General features: G+C 35.9%; 1 long non-coding RNA gene across 1 annotated transcript in view; it reads left to right on the top strand.

The window, feature by feature from the left end:
- Positions 1–19,820, top strand: part of LOC116563163 — a 175,363-nt gene extending 155,543 nt beyond the window's left edge. The window contains exon 3 of the long non-coding RNA XR_004274253.1: positions 19,644–19,820. This is a non-coding gene — a long non-coding RNA (uncharacterized LOC116563163). The remainder of the gene's footprint in view (positions 1–19,643) is intronic.
- Positions 19,821–21,525: the final 1,705 nt, after the last annotated feature.

The following is a 21,525-nucleotide window of genomic DNA, read 5'->3' as shown; positions in this document are numbered from 1 at the left end:
TATGGATGGCAGCAGTAAAGAGAGAGCTTGTGCAGACAAAGTCCTGTATTTAAAACCATCAGATCTCATGAGACCCAATCACTAACAGGAGAACAGCAGGGGAAAGGCCTGCCTCCATGATTCAGTCATCTCCCACGGAGTCCCTCCCATAACACTTGGGAATTATGGGAGTTAAGAGGTGAGATTTAAGTGGGAACACAGAGCCAAACCATATCACAGAAGTTACAGGCAAAAAGAATACATATAAAGTATACCTACATTGGTTCAGCCCGGAAAGGGGCCTTATAGGTCACAGCCATATTCAGTGGTTTTCTGATAAGCAATTGGTTAAAAGAGTTAAGCTTTGCCTGAAGAGTTGAAGTCAGTAAAAAGAAATGCTTGAGTTAAAACAAGGGAGACTGTGGAAGCCCAAGTTCTCTTTAGGCAGACACAGCTTCTAAGCAGGAGACTTCAGAGATAATAGATGATGAATGATAAATGACATTCTTTGGAATTTAAAAGGTATCAGACTCTTAGTTAAATCTCTCTTAGATCAGGAAAAGACCTAGAAAAGGAAGAAGATTCTTTAAAGAATGCAAATTTTCACTACAAGACGGCTTTGCAGGAACATTTCAAAATATGTCAAAGAAATATATTTTTGGGTAAAATATCTTAATTTTTTGGGGGGACTGCTATCTGTCACATGATGCCATACCAGAGTTAGGTTGGAATTTGGTATCTTATTGCTACAAAGAGGCGTTTTGTCAGTCTTACAATCTCTATTTTCATGTTAATGCTGTTTGCTGTGCTTAAACTCCAAAGAAAGGGAGCATAATGAGGTATGTCCAACCTCCCTTCCAGTCTATGGCCAGAACTGGTTTTTCAGGCTTTCTTAGCCAAAGTAGCATTCTAATTTTAATTACAATTTAATTCTAAATTTTAAAAATTGCTAATGTAAACCAAAAATAAAATTCTAAGTTCCTCAGCTGACTGAACAAAACCCCAAGATTTTAAAAAAATTTATTTTATTTTTAAATTTTAAATTTTTTTATTTTAACAAGTGTGTAGAAGAGGGACTAAATTATCTTTGTATAGAGATATATATCTTTGTATAGAAAGCCATAGAAATAACATTAAAAGATGTTATCATAGGAAGAGGCAATCAATGTATATGAAGCCAAGAACTGTAAAAATAAATTATTATAAAGGACATGTCAAACAGCTTATTAACAAAACATTATGTTACTTTTTAAGATTTTCTGATGTTGATGGTATTTGTCAGCTTTTTAAAGTTAATAATTTGTTGTGATCCATTTTCAACGTCTAATAAATATTTACATCCATTTTTAAATCTCTATTTATATTCTTCTCTTTTTTCCTAAAATGGATATCCCAAATTCTATAAGCTTCAGGCTTCATAAGACCTAGATCTGCCCCTGCCCCCTTCAGATGATTTCTCCTGCCATTCTGGTGCTGTGGGCTCTGTGGGTGCATATCCCAGTTCCTCCTGGGCCTTCTACTCCTCCCACCCTGTCTAGTCTTGCTACAGTCTCCAAGGGGCTACTACATATCCTTTGGGAAGTCCAGGTCTCCTCTGCTTTCCAATATTCATTCTGAACTGAGGTTTACTATTGTCACTGCCATCTTTCCTCATACCTCACTGTAGCGCTTTCTTTTCTACACCTTCTCTCTCAGCCTAGGGAATCTTACTGCAAGTCAAAGGCAGGAAAACTGGCTCTCAGATTGCACAACATTCTTCCCCAAACTATTGTTTGTGGCATACACATAAGCCCTTTCTTTCAATCTCAACAAAACTCTATTTTGAATTCAAAAGCTGAGAATTGACTCCTTTGTTCTCTGGAGTTCTGCCATAGCCCTCTTTCCACAAATGCCTGAAACAGGGATTTTCCAATCAGGATGGGCAGGGAGGACAAAAGGAATCATTAGAAAACCTCATCATTTAATATCAACGGATTTCCAAATACCTGAATGTTTAAAATTGTGTGAATGAAACTTCCATGTGATTGATGGAAATGCTTATCTTTTAAATCAAGAGCATTAACCATCTACATAGCTACATTCACAGAAATATAAAAAAGTTGGCCAAGTTATCAAAGAAAATTTCTAATAATTGATATTTCTGAATTAACCATGACATCCTGAGATTGACAAATGTAGCAGAATATTGTGTAATACCCTCCTTGCTTTTTCTTGAATATGCCTAAGTTAAAAAATTTTCAAATCTGTTCTCAGATACTGCATTTCTTTATTTGCGTGTGTGTGTGTGTGTGTGTGTGTGTGATTCTCATTATAAAAAGAATTAACATTCATGGTTGTAGTTTTAGAAAATACAAGAGATGTGATTAGTACAAGCCTTAAGGGTCACTTATGTGTGTACATCTGTATGAAACTGAAATTATGCCCTATTTGTTGTATTGGCATATAAATTTTTTTACTATATAAATATTCATCAAGTATAAGTATTATACAATAATTAATTTAACCAATTCTACAGGTTTTGGTTTTGGTTTCTGAGACGAAGTCTCACTCTGTCGCCAGGCGCCAGGCTGGAGTGCAGTGGCATGATCTTGGCTCACTGCAACCTCTGCCTCCCAGGTTCAATTCTCCTGCCTCAGCCTCCCAGGTAGCTGGGACTACAGGCACACACCACCACACCCAGCTAATTTTTGTATTTTTTAGTAGAGATGGGGTTTCACCATGTTGGCCGGCATGGTCTCCATCTCTTGACCTCGTGATCTGCCCGCCTCGGCCTCGCAAGGTGCTGGGATTACAGCTGTGAGCCACTGTGCCCGGCCTAATTCTATAGTTTTTATCTTAATTTATTGACTGATCACATTTAAATAACACTATTTTAAACTTTCTAATTTATAAGTCTTCGTGTGCATTTATAATAATTTCTTTAGAATATATTCCTTGGAGATACAGTGTCAAAAGAAATGAAATTTTAGGACTTTTATTATATATTTCCAAATTAGCTTCCAAATATTATCAATTTTTGATGTGATGAGTATATAAGAGTATCTCTTCTCATACACTTTTAACATTAGTTATTAATATTGTCTAGATCTTACCAGTTTGAAAGATCGAAAAATAGAAAATAGTGTATCATATTTATCCTATTTGAATTTCTTTGATTACTCATGCACCCTATACATGACTGTTTTACCAAGGATAATTCTAAAAGGAAATCCACTCCATGAAGCATAAATGAATAATAGATTATGGTTCTATATGTTATTGAGTTTTTCCATCAAGTTTTAAATTTGGCTAATTATTTTATATGTTTTTTTTTAAGTTTTTATTTATGTAGCTAGTTATTTAAAATGTGTTTGTTTGGGTCATTTTAAAGGCTTTTTAACAGATGTTTGTGAAAGAAGATATGAACCATTATTGAACTTGGAGAGCATAAATAGCTAATACAATAGTGATAAAAGAAAAACTTCAGCCAAATTAAATTTGCAACAGTTTAACTGAGCAATGAAAAATATGTGAATTGGGCAGCCCTCAGAATCACAGCAGATTCACAGAGACTCCAGGGATGCCTTGTAGTCAGAACAAATTTATAGACAAAAAAGCTAAAGTGACATACAGGAATCAGAAGTGAGGTACAGAAATAGTGAGATTGGTTACAACTTGGCATTTGCCCTACTTGAATGCAGTTTGAACATTCAGCAGTCTATGAGTGGTTGAAGTATGGTCCCTGGGATTGACTTTTAACTTTATTTAATTTAATACAATTCTTTAACCCTCTAACCTAGGCAAAAATTCACATTCCCATACCTTCTTATAATGTCTTACAAAAACACATTTTATTCTCCTTACACACCTTGTATGTAAACTTATTTTTTCAGTAGTCTCAATTACATATTACAGTGTTAACACCTAGTGACTTTTACTTTTGGTGAAAACCTTGATAAGAAGGGATTTTAATTATGTATTAGATGTATAGCCTAGGACCCAGACAAAAATACAGATAAGGTCTGACACTTTGTAGCATCTAACTTCACATGTCCCAGGGCTTACCTAGCTGTAAAACAGGCAAGCTGTATAGTTAAGAGTCATAGCAGCATTTTATGAAGCATTTAGGCCTAATCACCTTTAAATTCTGCCATAAATTTTCATAAATTCTTTCATAATTTAAACAGACCATATATGATAGGTTTAGACTTTCTGACTTGCCCTAAACATCCCTCTTTTCAAACAACCAGTCATTTTACTTTAGGATAAGAATTTACCATACAGAATCATTTTTTATATAAAATCTCTTTTCTTTATAACCTTCTTTGCAGAGCAATGGGGCATGGCTAATTCTATATATCCCCAGGTCTTATTTAGAATTTAATGTCTCCAAAAGAAATTGAACAATGTTCAAAAGTCAAAGCAGTTTATGCCTTAAAGCATTTAGCAAACCTAATATCTGAACTGCATAGTTTAGATAAAATGTCTTTATTTTATCCATAACCTTTAAAGCTGTTTTTATTTTACTTTCAAAATGTTTGATTTAAGCACTCATTTTTGTTTAAGCAAATTAGAGCTCATTTGTATAAACATATAAATACAACATATAAAATTACACAGAGAATACTCCTACAGTAGTTATAAGATTTTTCATTTGCCAGTTTTTAAGTTTCTTAATTGGTTATTGGCTTTACGGTGAAGCCCTTGGAAGAACAGGGCCAGGAAAAGGGTTTCTGGTGCCTCCTGTCTTTCCCAAGGAGACCAGGCTGTTAGAGCTTAAATATCCACTTTTAATTAGTTGACTTTTAACCCTAGCACTCTTAATAACATCCTTTAAAAATTTTTTATTACCCAATCTTAGCCAGGCTAAACGGCCAATATTTCTGGCTATTGAACTTTACCAAAGGTAACCTCACAGGCGCTCAGAGAAAGGAAAACTTAAGATAGTACATGGAGAAGACACTAGGCAAAGTAATGCAGATATTAACCCAAAAAGGGCTTACTTCCTAAGCAGGGAATTGAACCTGGACCACCAGCATAAAAGGGCAAAAACCTTAGCTACTGAGCTATAGCACAGAGCAGCCTCTACTGTAATTTTCAGAGGAAATCTAGAGTAGTTAATTTTGAATTTGCAAAGGCTTTTAACTACTCAATTTTTAGAGCTAATTATGTTATAAACCCTAAAATTCCTGTTCCCTGGAAGGCGGAAACCAAAAGAAAGTACTGCCACATGGTTGCAAGGTCAAGCTCCCAAGGACATAAAACCAGGTGGAGATAAACAGTGATTTTTACCATTCATTCGACCATTTTCCCAGAGAGAGAGAAGGCAGAAACCTGACTAGTAAGAAATTCATACCCTTTTGCTGGCATGCCAGGATTCTGGGTTCCCTTTCCCTGAGCTCACCTAGTGACTCAACTTGCCACACCATCACACTGGGGCCAAGCCACATCATAAAGCAAAATTCCTCTGCTCTGGCCAGAGTAAAATATGTGTGACAAAACATAGACATTAGCCACTCTGATTAGCACCCAGTATCAAACTGGTAAGGCTCAAACTTGCCCCTGCCTGGGCCCCATCATTGTTAATCCAACCTCCGACCAGGAGTTTCAGCCTGTGGTCTCTGGGCAATATGATCGCCCTGAGTAATAGAAAAGATAAGGAAGGGAAAGGAGAAAGAGAAAAGCATTGCCTAAGGCAGGGTGGGGAAGGCGAAATGATCAGGGAGGCCAGAGAAAGATCCAACCATTGCAGTGACGCTGAAAAGTTCAGGGGGCTGCCTCTGGGTAGCAAAGGGATCTTAACCAGCTGTCCCTTCATCTCTTAAGTTTCCCTTTTTAGGGAGGAAAGATCTCCCCATATCCCATGATCCCATACATGCCTACTCCCAACATCCACAGCCAATGCAAGGCAGATTATCCCAAAGAGAATAGCAGTTGACATGCTGTAGTGCCAACATTCTTCGTCAAAAGGGACTTTACCGTCAGCCCTCATTTTTTAAATGCACTTCAATGCACTGTTGTTCACTTCCACTGTAAGTTATCTTTAGTAAGATTTTGCTGTTTCTTTAAGACTTTGCTCCTCCCAGGCCTAAAGTATAAGCCAGAAGGAACTCAGTTTTCCAGAAATTAAGGATCCCAGTTTTACCTAAAATATTGCCTTTACACTCAGGTTCTCTTAACTTAGCCAATGATTTTTTTCCTACCTTAGCATGCAAGAAAAATAAAACAAAGTGGGTATAACACAAAAAGTCTATATATTTTCAAAAGCCAAATTTTATAACCCCTGCAGTATTACTGCTTACTACCAGTTCCTTTCTGACCCAGCCAGACATAAGAGGTCTCTACTTGGATCCAAGCCAGTTAATTCCCAGATCAAATCCATTCCTGAACCCAGTCCAGTTTCTGTAGTGGCTGGAAACCCAGTATGGATCAGAAATTTGCTCAAAGGAACTTGGAGAGCTCAAAACACGAATCCGTAAAGATCAGAAATCTGAGAGAGACCTTACCTAGGATCCCCAACTGCTCTGAGAGATCAGCGGACACAAGTGGGTCCTGCAGGTACCTTGCGTGTTCACTCAGCGTTCCTGGAGTTGCTAGAAGCTTCACTTCGGATCTCGCTTCTGACACCAACTGAGAAAAGAAAAACTTCAGCTGAATCAAATTGAAAGGAGTTTAATTGAACAATGAACAACTGGTGAACCAGGCAACCTCCAGAATCACAAGAGATCCACAGAGACTCCAGGGGTGCCTCGTAGTCAGAACAAATTTATAGACAAAAAATGTAGAGTGATGTACAGGAATCGGAAGTGAGGTACAGAAATGGCGAGATTGGTTACAGCTCAGCGTTTGCCTTATTTGAATGGAGTTTGAGCATTCAGCAGTCTATGAGTGAAGTATGGCTGCTGGGATTGGAAAACGCTCAGCTGGTGTTACAGGTGCATACTATTAAGTTAGGTTTTCAATTTTGTCTGACTATTAAGCTAGGTTACAGTTCATCCACAAGGACTCAAATATAAAAATACGTAGCCCTTCTCAGGCCATATTCAGTTTGCTTTAACAGTTAAGACTATAGTTCTGGTGCCCTACAACCTCCTCACCCTGAATCCAAACTCTGCCACATAGCATTTGCAGGGCTTATGGCAATTTACTTCACCTGTCGATACTTCAATTTATCTGCAAAGGGTAGCTGATGATAAAAACACTGTCTCCTACAGCTGTCGTGAATATTAAATGGAATGATGATTCAAAGGGATAAGCAAACAAAAATTATTTAGTGCTATTGAACTGTGGTTTTAAAATTTGCAATAGTACTTCACATCTTATCTATTATGGTCTCCTGTATTTAAGCATGTAATAAGGTTAAACCCTTATTTTATTATTATATAAGTTTTAAGTGTTCACATTCGATAACTTTACTAGGAATTCCAGCAGCTTTAACCCTTAAGCCAAAAAGTTGTTTCATTTCTTATTAGTTTTTTGTGAGACATAGACTATTGAGTTGTAGCACAGTTAAGTCACCTCCTATGTGAAATCATCTTTAACCACTCTTCCCTGATCCTAGCCCAACCCAGTTATAATTAATTCTTTCCTCCTCTGGTTTCCCATGTCATATTATTTATCCTCTCATAATAGCAGACATTGTAGCCACATAGCCCAATTATCATTTTAAAAGTTTGTTTCCCACACACAGGTAGCTCTCCAAGACAGTGACTACGTCTCACTCACTCTGTTTCCCTAGTGCCTCACAAACTTTCCAGCACATGGCATGTCAATTATGTCTAAACCATGAGTGAATGAATAATAGAGGTCCATTTGGGACACTGAGGATAAAATAACTTTGAACAGGTCCAAATGTAGGAAATGCAAAACAGATACTCATAAGCCATAGGCAGTGAACCACATGGAAAAAATATTTGAAACAATGATTTTTAGACATTGGACAATAGGCAGTAAAACAAGTGAGGTAAGCCCTATAGATTCCCAGATTTTCACTTTGTAGACCATGCTTCAGAGGAAAGAATCCAGAGCCTAGGAGACTCACTTAGTTGAAAAGAGGAATCAAAGAGCTCTGGACCTCTGCATAAAGGTATCCTTGAATCTTTAGTTGAGTGCTTATCTGCAGAACTGAGAAAGAAGCCACGAAGACTGGGGAATCATCAGGAAGCAGGGGGTTGAAAACTCCTCATAAAAAGCTAAGAATAGCTGGTGTTCTTACTAGCCAGAATGGAAAGATATTATAATGCCTTGGTCATTGAATAGAATTCTCAGGACATCACCTTTGCATAAGAGCAAAATTATCCCCAGATTACAGGCTGCTCTAAATGGCTATTTTAAAAGCTTAAATCCAGTCTCAAAAGAATAAAATTGATTTCAGTACCTTAACTCGTTGTCAGAATAAAGTCTCAGTGTATTTAGAAGAATGAGAAAAAAAAATCACACCAAACAATGTAAAATTCATAATGTCTAGCATCCAATAAAAATATACTGGAAATGTAAAAAAGGTAGAAATATCTGACACATAACCAGAAGGATCACCCAATAAAAATAGACACAAAAAAGACAGAGGTGGTAAAATTAGCATACAAGGACATAAAACAGACATTTTAAATAAACTCTACATGTTCAAGTAGAAGAAAATATGAACATAATGAAGAGATAAATGGAAGGTATTAAAAATGATCCAAGCAAAACTTTTAGAGATGGCTACAATGAAAGATATATTGGGAGGCATTAATACAAAACTAGACACTAAAAAAGAAATGATCAGCAAACTTGATACATAGCAAAAAGCTATCCAAAATGAATATTAGCAACCTGTGAAACAACATCAAGCAGTTAACATACATATAATTAGAAAACAGATTTGAATTAATAGTACTCAAAGCTATTCCAAATTTGATATAAATTATAAATGCATAGATCTAAGAACCCCAGAGTAAAAATAAACAAAACCATACCAAAGCACATTGTCATCAATATATTGAAAACTAGTGATGTTTTAAAAATCTTAAAAGCATTCAGAACTTCAGAACTTCCATTCAAAAAAAGAGTTACATAGACAGGAACAAAAAGAATGAATTCAAACTTTTCATAGCCACTTATGCAGGCCAGTAGACAAATGACCAACACATTTAAAGTATTGAAAGAAATAAACTACTAACTTAGATATCTATTCCAAGAAAAAAAACCTTCCAAAAATGAAGGCAAAATAGTTTATTAGATAACCAAAATCTAAGATAATTCACCACCAACAGACATGTACTACAAGAAACATTAAAAGAAGTTCTTCAAGCAAGAAGTAATGATAGCCAATGCTAATTTTTATCTGCATAAAAGAACAAAAAGAACTGGAAATGATAGATATGTGAGTAAACATATAGGAGTTTTTCCATTTTTAAATTTCTATGAAAGAAAATTGACTGTAATATGAAGGATAATAACATATTGTTGAATTTATAACATATGTCGAGTAAAATATATGATAAAAACAGCATAAAAATGAGAGGGAGAAAATAAAAGTACACTGTTGTAAGGTTCTCAGACCATTATAACATGAAATGTTATAACATTATTTAAAGATAGCCCCTAGTAATGCAAATACACAATTTGTAAACCCTAGAGAAAGCACTAAAATAAAATAAGTAAACAAACAAATAAATGAAACAGAGATTTAACTAAAAAATCAAAAGTACACTTGAAAATGACAAAAATTACTCATTCCCAGGACCTGGAGATGGGCCCACTCACTCTGCTGCCAACACTGCCACTTACACCCATTTACATGTGCCACCTAGGAACCTGGAGACTGGCTTGCCCAGCCCATCACTGCCACTGCTAACATCAGTAAGTGCCACTTGGGAACCTAAGGCACTGCTACTCCCATCACCTATGTCAGGGATGATGTCCAGGACATTGTCCTCAGGACCCACTCACACATCTGGCACACTGCTACAACTGCCTGTACATAAGCAATATTTTTGGAGGCACAAGAATTGGCCCATCTGGACCCAGTAAAACCAGTGCCTGTATACGCCACTGAGTGGCCCAAGGTCAAGCACATTCTGCCTGCCACTGATACAATAGGGCCTGAGAGCTGGCCCACTTGGCATACCCATCCCCAGCAAAGCCTCACTACAGCTTCTACTAACAACCTCAGCCAAGCCACTGAGGAAATCACAGATTCCTCTGTTGCTATTCATAGCTGAAGAAATCATCCAGAGTCTACACTACAGCATGCATCTGAATCAAAGCTAAAGTACTCTTACCAACCATCAACATATATATGTCTTCAGGAAAATATCTTCCTCTATGAAAGTTTATTCAAAAATTTAAAAAAGCAATTGTTACATCAGATGCACAAATATCAATATAAGGACAAGAGAAACATGAAAAAGCCAGAAAATATGATGCTGCCAAAAGATCACAATAATTCTAGGCGACAAATCTCAATCCAGAAGAAATTTATAAATTCCTAGAAAAATAATTCAAAATATTAATCTTGAAGAAGCTCTGGGAGGTCCAAGAAAATACTGAAAAACCAAGCAGAAGAATATCAGAAGTTGAAGACAGGTCTCTTAAAATGGCCTATCCAGAAAACAATTTTAAATGAAGAATAAAAAAGGATGAGCAAAGCCTGCATAACATATGAGACACAATAAAGTGACCAAGTATTCAAATTTTGGGGGTCTCAGAAGGCAAAGAGAAAACTAAAGGGTTAGAAAACTATTTAACAAGATAATAGATTAAAACTTCCCAAGCCTAGCAAAAGATGTAGACGCCCAAATTGAGGAAGCCCAGAGATCCTCAAATATATACTGTTCAAAAGGTCTTCTCAACAGCACATTGCAATCAGAATGTCAAAAGTCAAAGACAAACAGAATTCTGAAACAGCAAGAGAAAAATAGCTAGTCACCTGTAAATGAATCCCCATCAGACTAACAGTAAATTTCTGGCAGAATCCTTACATGAGAGGAGAGAATAGGATAATACAGTCAAAGTACTAAAAGGAAAAAAATTGTTAGTCAGGGATACTAAACTCAGCAAAATTATTCTTCATAAATAAAGGAGAAATAAAGACTTTCTCAGACAAGCAAAAGTTCAGGGAATTCATCACCATTAGACCAGTCCTACAAGAAATGCCAAAGAGAATCCTATGCCTGGAAATGAAAGAAAAATATCTACCATCATAAAAACATACAACAATATAAGACCCATTGGTAGAGAAAAACACAAAGAAAAGGCTCAAATGTTAACATTACAGAAAACCACCAAACCACAATGATAAACAATGGAGAGAAAGAAAGAAACATAGTACAGTATATGCAAAACAATCAGATATCAATCAACAAAATGACAGGAATAAGCCCTCATATATCAATAATATCCTTAAATAGAAATGGATTACATTTTCCACTCAAAAGACATAGGATTACTGAATGGATAAAAATATATATATGACCCACCAGGACACTCATCTCATCTGTAAGGCCACATATAGACTGAAAGTAAAGGGATGGGAAAATATGTTCCATGCAAATAGAAACCAAAATTAAGCAGTAGTAACTATACTAATATCAGATATAGCAGACTTTAAGCTAAAAAACAAAGAAACAAAGAAGGTCATAATATAATGATAAAGGGATCAATTCAGCAAGAGGATATAACAATGCTAAACATACATGCACCCAACACTGACTCTAAAGAAATGAAGATCTATGTACTTCCTGATACCAATAAAAATAATCCTTTTAAAGAAGCTTAGTGAGCTACAAAATAACACAGATAGTCAACCAAACAAATCTTTAAAAAATGAACAAATTAAAAATTTAATAAAGAGATAAAAACCATATTAAATAAATCAAAAAGAAATTCTGAAGCTAAAGAACACAATAAATGAATTTTAAAATTTCATAAAGAATCTTAATCATAGACTCAATTAAGCAGAAAAAATAATCTTGAGCAAAAGACAGGATATTTGAAATTAATCCATTGGAGGAACAAAAAGAAAACAGAATGAAAAACTGTTAAAAAAAAAAGAAAAGAAAAAAGCTTACGGGACTTAAGGGAAAATATCAAGCAAACCAACATATGCATTATGGAAGTTCCAGAAGGAACAGAGAAAGAAAAGAGGGCAGAAGTCTTTTGTAAAGAAATAATGACTAAAAGTTCTAAAATCTGGAGAGAGAAATGAACACCCAGATCCATGAAGTCTGAAGAACCCCTTTACAAGAAATCCTAATGGAAGTTCTTCAACTTGAAATAAAAGGACTCTTACAACATGAAAATATATGAAGTATAAAACTCATTATAAAGGTAAAAATATAGTCAAATCCTGAAAACTCCAACACTGTAAGGGTGGTACATAAATCACTTTTAACTCTAGTATAAAAGTTAAAAGACAAACATTAAAAATAACTGTAACTAGTAATTTTTAATTGATACATAATATATAAAAATAGAAATTGTGACATCTAACATAAAATGTGGGAGGAGACATTAAAGTGTAAAATTTTTGTATGCAGTTAAATTTGTTACTAGCTTAAAATTAACTGTTATAGCTATAAGATGTTTTATGTAAGCCCCTTGGAAACCACGAAGAGAAAACCAGCAGTAAATACATAAAAGATGAAGAGAATAAAGCATACCATTAATCAAAGCATAAAATTTATCAAATCACAGGGTTGGGGGCAGTGGCTCATGCCTGTAATCCCAGCACTTTGGGAGGCTGAAGCAGTTGGATCACCAAAGGTCGAGACTTCAAGACTAGCCTGACCAATGTGGAGAAACCTCGTCTCTACTAAAAATACAAAATTAGGCAGGAGTGGTGGCACAGGCCTGTAATCCCAGCTACTCAGGAGGCTGAGGCAGGAGAATCACTTGAACTGGGGAGGCGGAGGTTGCAGTGAGCCAAGATCATGCCATTGCACTCCAGCCTGGGCAACGATAGTGAAACTCCATCTCAAAAAAAAAAAAAAAAATTATCAAATCACAAAGTAATACACCTATGGAGGAAGAATAAAATGACGAAACTACAAAAAACAGTCAGAAAATAAACAAAATGGCAGTAGTAAATCTTTACCTATCAATATTACTTCAAACATGAATGAACTGAATTCTTCTGTCAAAAGATATACAGTATATGAATGGATTAAAAAACAAGATCCAACTATATGCTGCCTAAAAGAGATCACTTTAGCTTTGAGGACACAAATAAGCTGAAAGCGAACAAAAGGAAAAAGATATTCCATGCAAATGGTAACCAAAGAGAGCAAGGGTGGCCGTAATTGCATTAAATAGACTTTAAGCCAAAAAACCGCAAAACAAGACAAAAAAGGTTATTACATAATGATTAAGGATCAATTTATCAAAAGGATATAACTATAAATATATACCTCCTCAATATCAAAGCACTTAAATATATAAAGCCAACATTACAGAAATGAATAGAGAGACAGCAATTCAATGATATCAGGAGACTTCAATGCCTCACATTCAACACTGAGTAGATCATCCACATAGGAAATTGATAAGTATACAGTGTTGAATGTCACTATAGATCTAATAGACATATACAAAACATTTCTTCTAACTGCAGCAGAATACACATTCTTCTCAAACACACATAGAAAATTCACAAATATGTGAAAATGAAACAACACACTCCTGAACAACCAAAGGGTCAATAAAAATATCAAATAAGAAATCAAAAAATATCTTAATGACATTGATATCATCATCTTGATGAGAAAGATGACAAATAAGAATGAAAATACAACATATCAAAACTTATACAATGCAGTAAAAGTAGTTTATAGGGAAGTTTATAGTGATAAATGCTGAAATGAAAAAAATCTCCAATAAACAACCTATCTTTACACTTCAAAGAAGCAGAAAAAGAAATACAAACTAAGCCCAAAGTCAGTAGAAGATAAGTATTAATAACAAAGATCAGAGCAGAAATAAATCAAACAGAAAAACAAAAGGAAAATTCAAAGAAACTAAAGGTTGGGTTTGTAAAAATATAAGTAATATTGTTATATCTTTAGCTAATCTAAGACGGCAATTCAAATACATAAAATTATAAATGAAAGAGAAAACAATATACTAATACTACAGAAATGCAAAAGATCATAAAAGACTCTGAATAACTCTATGCCAACAAATTGGAAAACCTAGGAAAAACAGATAAATTCCTAGATGCATACTACCCACAAAAACTGAATCATGAAGAAATAGAAAACCCGAAAAGAACAGTAATGAGTAAGAAGATTGAACTAGTAATCAAAAGTCTTCCATGAAAGAAAAGCCTACAACCTAGTAAATTCTACCAAACATTTAAGAAGTAATTACAATCTTTCTTAAACTCTTCCAAAAACTTGACAATGAAACACTTCCAAACTCATTTTTCAAGGTCAACTTTATCCTTATGCTAATGCCAGACAAGGACACTACAATAAAAGAAAATTAAAGGCCAATGTTTTTGATGAACTTAGATGTAAAAATCCTCACCAAAGTAGTAGCAAATAAGATTCAACAGCACACTGAAAAAAATTCACTATGATCAAGTAGGATTTCTTACTTGGATGCAAGGATAGTTCAACATACACAAATTAATAAATGTGATATAGCACATTAACAGAATAAGGGACAAACATCATTTCATCATAAAAACTCTTAATAGATTAGGTATATAAGAAATGTACCTCAACACAATAAAGGCCATGTATGATAAGTCTAAGCTAAAAATCATACTCAAAGCGTGAAAAGTTGAAAGCTTTTCTTCTAAGATCAGGAATAAAAAAGGGATGCCTTCTCTTGCCATTTCTATTCAACGTATTTAAATTCCAATAACATTTTTTTATAGAAAATGAAATCCTGAAATATTTTTTCATAGAAAAAAATTCCTGACAAGGCCCAGTGACTCACGGCTGTAATCCCAGCATTTTGGGAGGCTTAGGCAAGTGGATCACGAGGTCAGGAGTTCAAGACCAGCCTGGCCAACATGGTGAAACCCTATCTTTAATAAAAATACAAAAATTAGCTGGGCATGGTGGTGTGCACCTGTAATCCCAGATACTCAGGAGGCTGAGGCAGGATCATTGTTTGAACCCAGACCCACAAGACAGAGGTTGCAATGAGCCGAGATCACACCACTTCAATCCACCTGGGCTACAAAGCAAGACTCTGTCTCAAAAAAAAAAAAAAAGAGAAAGAAAAAAAAATACTAAAATTCATCTGGAATCACAAATGTCTCCAATCAGTCCAAGCAATCTTGAGCAAAAAGAACAAAATGTAGAGGCAATGTACTTCCTAATTTCAAATTATGCTACAGAGCTATAGTAATTAAAACAGCATAGTACTGGAATAAAAACAGACATATAGACCAATGGAACAGAATAGAGAACCCAGAATAAATCCATTCATTTACAATCAATTGCTCTTTAACAAAGCTGTCGAGACACACAATGGGGAAATGACAGTGTCTTCAATAAATGGTGTTAGGAAAACTGGATATCTATCAGGAAAAGAATGAAATTAGTCCATAATCTCATACCATATTCAAAAATCAACTCCAAATGGATTAAAGACTTAAATGTAAGACCTTTAAATGGGTGTATGGATAAAGAAAATACAGTGTGTATGGGCGCATACATATCACACACACACACACACACACACACCCACCCACCCACCCCAGAATACTATTCAGCTTTAAACAAAATAAAAAACAAAAGAAAGAAATTCTACCATTTGCCACAACATGGATATTGAGGATTTTTGCATCAGTTCATTATTGGGGTTCAAGAGTTTTACCTGTTGGTCAGAATCATAGATTCCACGTTGTACTCTGTGTAATACTATTAAAGATCCCCTCTGATTAAGCAGCTCACTATATACCTACTACCTGGATATTAAGGTTTTGTAGAAGCTTCTAAAATTGTGTGAAGCAAAAATTCATTCAATACAATAAGCAATGTACATGGTATTGCAGGGAAACAAAAATACCTCTGTAAAAATATCTTGCTTTCAATTGGCAGAGGACAGCCTTGGAATCTAGAATGTCTAATCCATTAGCTTAATGTCACAAACCAAGTAAAAAATAAGAGGGAGGAGGGGACGGAGGGTTTTGAAAGAAATACTATAATTTCATTTATGGTTTTGTGTTCTGACTATGAACCCTCTTTTCCTCTTTAATGTAGTCATAGAAATAGTCCCCCGCTTGCTATTTCATAGTGAGTGCCTGTTTTGTACATCCTTGAATCAGGCAGTCTACTGAGATTTTCTCTATGGACTCCATATTTCGTTCTGATAACAAGCTGAATTGTTAGAGACAAGGTGGGAGTTTCTCAAGCAAACAAATGAAATGGTTGGAAAGACCCTTAGTGCGGTCACAAAGCAGGCCCTCCAGAAGATTGGTCTTTATTTCTTACCTCTTTTTGGAGATCAGCAAGAATAAATACTGCTTCTTAAGAGAGTGTATGTGGGTGGTGGCTGCATTGGCAGCAGAGATGCATGTCAGCATATTGATTCAATGGAAGTACACAAGCTTTGCCAAGGCAAAGCAGACAGCATGGAAGCTGCTAGTTCCAGGACAAAGCTGGAATAGGTGCTGGGAATTTTTTCTATCCCTTGATGGGGCAAGAAAGCAGCTCTTGCTGCCTTCTTTGCATAACTACTTAACAAGTCCATCAGCAGTTGAAGTGAATAGGTCTCTACATGGTTTTCTTTTCAGTGAACAGAGAATCATCCTGGTTCTTGTTTCTTCCAGTGGTGAAGGCCAAGGCAGGGAGGAAATGTGTGCAGTCACTGAAACAAGTAAAGATGCCTGGCTTTATTAGTTCATTTGCAGTCATTTATTAAGGGTCCTAACGTGAAACAAGCACACTGCACTATGCTTCATAGAGAAGGACAAACATAAAAGCAATTACTATTGCTAATTTATTATGCATTTACACACATGAGTTGCTGTGCTAATGGTTTTATGTGTATTATATTTTATTAATTTTAATACAATATTTTGAGTTGGTGTTATTCACATTTCCCAGATGATAAAATAGAGACTTAAAAGGGTTAGTAGCTCGCTTAGAGACAAAAATATACTAAATGACAAAGCCAGGATTGGAAATTAGTTTTGTTTAATTCCAGTGTCTACTCTAAACATTATTCTAAATGCCTTCTAAAAGAGACAGAGCAGTTCCTAATCTGAAAGCAAAGTTTTTTTGTTGTTGTTTGTTTGTTTCTTTTTAGTATAATTAGCTACCCACTAGATTTCCAGGCAGTCAGAATTAACAATATACCTCATAACTTGGCAGAATTTTGATATTCTTGTGGTTTCCACATCACCCTTTTCTACCAAGTTTGGAAGAGCTCCTCAGTTGTAAGGGGAATGCCGTTGGTAGGGACCCCCTGTCCTCAGTTCTCCTGCATTCAGTGATTTTACGTTCAACACATGCCCTCTCCTCAGCTCACAGAAGTAGACCCAAGGAGAAGTTCCATGGATAAAACTTAGGCAAGTAAGTGATTCACCATTTTAGGCTAGAAGGACAAGGTTGGAATTCAGAATCAAAAATGGGTTAGCTCTAAATAAGGATGCTAAAGGAAGCTCATGTCTGTTAATAGGAGTTGCCTGATAGATTATCAGAAATGTGCTGGGCTTAAAAATAACTGTGACTAAGTTATAATATTAGAACTACTTAGTTAATGGCCATTTTATTGATATTTGTACATATAGACACATACATAATATATACATTTATACTCAAATATACATATATACTCAACATATACATGTATGAGAAAAAATATACATATCGGTATATGTTGAGTATTTCTTTTCAAAAATGCTTGGGACCAGAAGTGTTTTAGATTTTGGGTTTTTTTATATTTTGGAATATTTGCATAGATATAATGAGATATATTGGAGATAGGACCCAAGACTCAATATGAAATTTATTTATATTTTACATATACTTTATACACTTAAACTGAAGGAAACTTTGAATAACATTTTAAATAATGTTGTGCATAAAACAAAGTTTGTGTGCATTGAAGCATCAGACAGCACAGGTGTCACTATCTCATCCACTCATGTGGACAACCTGTGATGGCTTCACCGTCATTCTGACTGAATTTACATGCTACCAATAGCAAACATTCTTTACACTATTCACACTTAAGTACTTAGTAAAAAAAATGGCATATTTTTAATATAGTGAAAAAAATAATATGTTCAGGGTAACTAAGCCGCATGGTAGCATCGCCAGAATACCTGTATTAGCTGTCTAACCACAAACAACACCAGGCTTTCAACTGCCACCTACTATATGTGGATTAAAAGGTTACCATAAACTGGATTTTATTTTTGTAGGTGAAAAGACACATCAGAAGCAGTTGAGCAACCAGGAAATGTGTCCTCTAGGAATGAGAAGTAATTCCTGGATACTTTTTAAAATGTTTCCTCTGGAGTCATCTGTCTCATTAATGTTTTTTGACTTAGGTATTCCTTTTGATTTTATAAACTGACATGATTTTTTGTTCTGTTATAAATGTACACTGTTCTGGTTTTTCAACAAGCCCATCACACATTTTCACCATGTCATCTACAGGCATTTTTTCTGCAGCATTAACAACAATGTCTTCATCGTCACTACTATCAGAATCACCTTGATTCGGAACCATTTCAATTACTTCACCACCAGTCAATGAGTAAACAATTGAGCATCACTATTAATGTTAATAATTTCTTTGATATCTACTTCTTCCAGCTTACTGATGGACTCTAAAAGTATATTTTTTTGGATATGTAAGGAGGGTAGACATTTTTTCTCACTCGACAGATATAATCGTCCAAAGCCACACTCTTGTTCATCATGATCACTGAGCATAGTCGCAGGCCAGGGTTGTGCCAGGGACGCACAGTGTGTCTTCAGTCCCTGTGTTCCAAGCACTGGCAACAGAAAATACAGCATCTTTCATGTTAAACTCCTTTTGAAAACCTTCCACACCAACACCTCTGTTCACAGTTGCTGGCATGCTATTCGAGAAAGTGTTTTTGTATTATCTAAGGATATGCTAGTCACATGGCTAAATTAATGAAGTCACATTTGGGGGAAAGTACGTGACATAAACATTATTTTTTTGTGATAATTCCAGCTGGAGGACGAGCAGGACAATTGTCAAAGTATAACAAACTCTTGCAGTTACCCAGTCCAGCTTCCCTGCAGTGAGCACAACCCACTGGTACAAATTGTTTGTGAAACCAATTAGAAAAGATGCCCCTGGTGATCTATGCCTTTTAGCATAATAATGTACTGGTAAAAAAAAAAATCATACCCTGAAAACAGCAAGGACGTAAGCTTTTTTTTTTTTTTTTTTTGAGACGGAGTTTCACTTATGTTACCCAGGCTGGAGTGCAATGGCGCAATCTCGGCTCACCACAACCTCCACCTCCTGGGTTCAGGCAATTCTCCTGCCTCAGCTTCCTGAGTAGCTGGGATTACAGGCACGCACCACCATGCCCAGCTAATTTTTTGTATTTTTAGTAGAGACGGGGTTTCACCATGTTGACCAGGATGGTCTCGATCTCTTGACCTCGTGATCCACCCGCCTCGGCCTCCCAAAGTGCTGGGATTACAGGCTTGAGCCACCACGCCCGGCGGACGTAAGCTTTTACCTATCACCATAAGTTTACATGTATACATGCCTGCTGCATTAGCACATCTCAGCTCAGTTGTTCTGTGCTTGGCATCCTTAATTCCTATAGCGATTGTCTCTTCAAGTGTAATTAATATCTTTTTGGGGCAATAACACCAAAATATTGATGCTTCATTAGCATTATAGACTTATTCTGTCTTCAGAATTTCATTAGTGATGACCTTGGTAAACTCATCAATTAATTTCTTCACTGTTTCATAATCAGCAGATGTTTTATCACCACATATCTTAAAACATTTAATTCTGTGTCTTTTAAAAACTTTCTGCAACCAGCCTGTTGAATATTTATAGTTCCCTTCAATGTCCAGTTTGTTGTGACAGATTCTTTGCTTGTCTTATGATCAGTATACCCTCAAGTGGCATATGTTCATCGCGACACTGAGGGAGCCACTCTTTTAACACACAATTAATATCTTCATTTGTTAGCTTTATGCAGTGTTTTTCTACTTTTAATTAACTTCTGCTAATCCCTTCCAGCATAAACCCTCAAGAGTTTATCTTTTTGTTTCTTCAGGTGACGTATGGTGGTCATTCCGACACTACATTCTTCTGTTTCACATTTATATTACTGTCTGCTTTCTCCAACAGCTAGACTTTCTGCGCTACAGGGAAGCATAAATGCTTCCTTGTTTTCTTATCACTGTTACCCATAGGGGTATCTACAGGCTTATTTCAACATTTTAAACATTATCCTTATACTACAGAACAGAGAATAAGCAAAAAACACAGTGCGTAACAAACATAGGTCTTAGACCCATGTGGGGTACCTTAGGGAACCTACTGTTGGTGCATCCAGCCTGCAAATGTGCCATTTTATTACTCTTAGTAGTGTGCTGGTGTAGGGGAATCTGGGAGGGCATAGAAAAATATATCACACCTAAAGGGGGCTGAGAGGGTCTTTTGTCCTTTGGGGATGCTGAGGAAACTGTGTAAACTGTGTATTGTACACCTGTGTTTTGCCTGTGACCTATCACATGAAGTCAGGTATGGAATTTTCCACTTGCAGCAACATGTCAGCCCTTAAAAAGTCTCAGAGTTTGGAGCATTTCAGATTTCATAGTTTTGGATAACAGATGTTAAAATATCTATAAATATTCAGGTATTTTTGGGAATCCGTCAAGCATATATCCATACACATTTTATAATGAGTTCTACTGATCAATCCATTTGAAGCTTCCAAAGCTATCTAAATGCTTGCATTATTTTATTCACATATTATTTATGGGCTCTTATGTGTTAGGCATAGTATAAAGCTTTAAAGAAACAAGTAAAAAACGTGTTGTTCCTGTCCTCAGGGAAGTCAGTTGCCATTTAATGGTTACTTTAAATACAAATCTCAGCTTTTCTCTTTGTCTTTTTAATATAATTTGTAACATATTTTCAGTTTAACTCTGGATTTGCATTCTCTGCAATATATTAGACTAATTTGATGCTCTGAACAAACTTTCTGATGCAAACAGCTAAAACATTATGTATGAGTGTGTGGGAGTGTGTGGGAGTGTGTGTGTGTGTGTGTGTGTGTGTGTGTGTGTGTGTGTTTTAGATAGTGTCTCACTGTTACCCAGGCTGGGGTGCAGTAGTGCGATCTCAGCTCACTGAAGCGTCCACCTCCTGGGTTCAAGCGATCCTCCCACCTCAACCTCCCAGTAGCTGGGATTACAGGTGGGTGTCAACCAATTTTTTTTTTTTTTTTTTTTTTTTTTTTTTTTTTTTTTTTTTTTTTTTACTAGAGACAGGGTTTTGTCATGTTGCCCAGGCTGGTCTTGAACACCCAGGCTCACGTCATCAGCCCACTTTTGCCTCCCAAAGTGCTGGGGTTACACATGTGAGCCTGGCCTGTATTCATATATTTAG

Source organism: Sapajus apella, unplaced genomic scaffold (genome assembly GCF_009761245.1).
Source record: "Sapajus apella isolate SASKATOON/1434 unplaced genomic scaffold, GSC_monkey_1.0 scaffold34, whole genome shotgun sequence".
Taxonomy (NCBI): Eukaryota; Metazoa; Chordata; class Mammalia; order Primates; family Cebidae; genus Sapajus; species Sapajus apella.
This window is presented reverse-complemented; position numbering and strand designations above follow the sequence as displayed.